The sequence below is a fragment of the Arachis ipaensis genome, chromosome B4, assembly GCF_059453495.1.
Source record: "Arachis ipaensis isolate K30076 ecotype BB chromosome B4, ASM5945349v1, whole genome shotgun sequence".
Classification (NCBI taxonomy): Eukaryota; Viridiplantae; Streptophyta; class Magnoliopsida; order Fabales; family Fabaceae; genus Arachis; species Arachis ipaensis.
Genome location: NC_142439.1, coordinates 90,778,022 through 90,780,559, shown reverse-complemented (window position 1 = coordinate 90,780,559; position 2,538 = coordinate 90,778,022). Strand labels below are relative to the sequence as shown.

At 42.5% G+C, this 2,538-nt stretch overlaps 1 non-coding gene across 1 annotated transcript; it reads left to right on the top strand.

The window, feature by feature from the left end:
- The first annotated feature begins 2,103 nt into the window (after positions 1-2,103).
- On the top strand, positions 2,104-2,211 carry LOC148568334 (small nucleolar RNA R71). Its single transcript, XR_015882950.1, has one exon. It is a non-coding gene; the product is annotated as a small nucleolar RNA R71 (small nucleolar RNA).
- The last annotated feature ends 327 nt before the right edge of the window (positions 2,212-2,538 follow it).

The following is a 2,538-nucleotide window of genomic DNA, read 5'->3' as shown; positions in this document are numbered from 1 at the left end:
AAACACCTCTTTCTGCCAATCCTGGCATTAAACGCCAGGCTGCTGCCCATTTCTGGCGTTTAACACCAGCTTCTTGCCCATTCCTGGTATTAAACGCCAGTCTGGTGCCCTTTTCTGGCATTAAACACCCAGAATGGTGCCAGACTGGGTGTTTAACGCCCATTCTGCTACCCTTACTGGCGTTTAAACGCCAGTAGGTTTCTCCTCCAGCGTGTTCTGTTTTTCATTCTATTTTTCACTTTGTTTTTGCTTTTTCAATTGTTTTTGTGACTTCACATGATCATCAACCTACAGAAAATATAAAATAACAATAGAAAATAGAAATTCAACATAGATAAGTAAAAATTGAGTTGCCTCCTAACAAGCGCTTCTTTAATGTCAGTAGCTTGACAGTGGCTCTCATGGAGCCTCACAGATGTTCAGAGCAATGTTGGAACCTCCCAACACCAAACTTAGAGTTTGAATGTGGGGGTTCAACACCAAACTTAAAGTTTGGTTGTGGCCTCCCAACACCAAACTTAGAGTTTGACTGTGGGGGCTCTGTTTGACTCTGTATTGAGAGAAGCTCTTCGTGCTTCCTCTCCATGGTGACAGAGGGATATCCTTGAGCTTTAAACACAAGGGAGTCTCCATTCACTTGAATGATCAATTCTCCTCTGTCAACATCAATCACAGCTTTTGCTGTGGCTAGGAAGGGTCTGCCAAGGATGATAGATTCATCCATACACTTCCCAGTCTCTAGGATTATGAAGTCAGCAGGGATGTAGTGGCCTTCAACCTTTACCAGGACATCCTCTACAAGTCCATAAGCCTGTTTCTTTGAATTGTCTGCCATCTCCAGTGAGATTCCTGCAGCTTGTACCTCAATGATCCCTAGCTTCTTCATTACAGAGAGAGGCATGAGGTTTATGCTTGACCCTAGGTCACACAGAGCTTTCTCAAAGGTCATGGTGCCTATGGTACAAGGGATTGAGAACTTTCCAGGGTCCTATCTCTTTTGAGGTAATCTCTGCCTAATTAAGTCTTCCAGTTCCTTGATGAGCAATGGAGGTTCATCCTCCCAAGTCTCATTACCAAATAGCTTGGCATTTAGCTTCATGATTGCTCCAAGGTACTTAGCAACTTGCTCTTCAGTAACATCTTCATCCTCTTCAGAGGAAGAATATTCATCAGAGCTCATGAATGGCAGAAGTAGATTTAATGGAATCTCTATGGTCTCAGTATGAGCCTCAGATTCCCATGGTTCCTTATTAGGGAACTCCATAGAGGTCAGTGGGCGTCCATTGAGGTCTTCTTCAGTGGGAATCACTGCCTCTTCCTCCTCTCCATGTTCGGCCATGTGAGATGTGGTTATGGCCTTGCACTCTCTTTTTGGGTTATCTTCTGTATTGCTTGGGAAAGTACTAGGAGGGAGTTCAGTAATTTTCTTACTCAGCTGACCCACTTGTGCCTCCAAATTTCTAATGGAGGACCTTGTTTCAGTCATGAAACTTTGAGTGGTTTTGATTAGATCAGAGACAATGGTTGCTAAGTCAGAGTGGTCTTGCTTAGAATTCTCTGTCTGTTGCTGAGAAGGTGATGGAAAAGGCTTGCTATTGCTAAACCTGTTTCTTCCACCATTATTGTTGTTGAAACCTTGTTGAGGTCTCTGTTGATCCTATGAGAGATTTGGATGATTTCTCCATGAAGGATTATAGGTATTTCCATAGGGTTCTCCCATGTAATTCACCTCTTCCATTGCTGGGTTCTCAAGATCATAAGCTTCTTCTTCAGAGGAAACTTCCTTAGTACTGCCTGTTGCTGCTTGCATTCCAGACAGACTCTGAGAAATAATATTAACTTGTTGGGTCAATATTTTATTCTGAGCCAATATGGCATTCAGAGTATCAATCTCAAGAACTCATTTCTTCTGAGTTGTCCCATTATTCACAGGATTCCTTTCAAAGGTGTACATGAATTGGTTATTTGCACCATTTCAATGAGTTCTTGAGCTTCTGCAGGCGTCTTCTTCAGATGAAGAGATCCTCCAGCAGAGCTATCCAATGACATCTTGGATAGTTCAGACAGACCATCATAGAAGATTCCTATGATGCTCCATTCTGAAAGCATGTCAGAAGGGCACCTTCTGATCAATTGCTTGTATCTCTCACAAGCTTCATAGAGGGATTCACCATCCTTCTGTCTAAAGGTTTTGACTTCCACTCTAAGCTTACTCAATTTTTGAGGTGGAAAGAACTTTGCCAAGAAGGCATTGACTAGCTTTTCTCAAGAGTTCAGGCTTTCTTTAGGTTGTGAATCCAACCATGTCCTAGCTCTGTCTCTTACAGCAAAAGGAAAAAGCATAAGTCTGTAGACTTTAGGGTCAACCCCATTGGTCTTGACAGTGTCACAGATTTGCAAGAATTCAGCTAAGAACTGATGAGGATCTTCCAATGGAAGTCCATGAAACTTGCAATTCTGTTGCATTAGAGAAACTAATTGAGGCTTAAGCTCAAAGTTGTTTGCTCCAATGGCAGGGATTGAGATGCTTCTCCCATA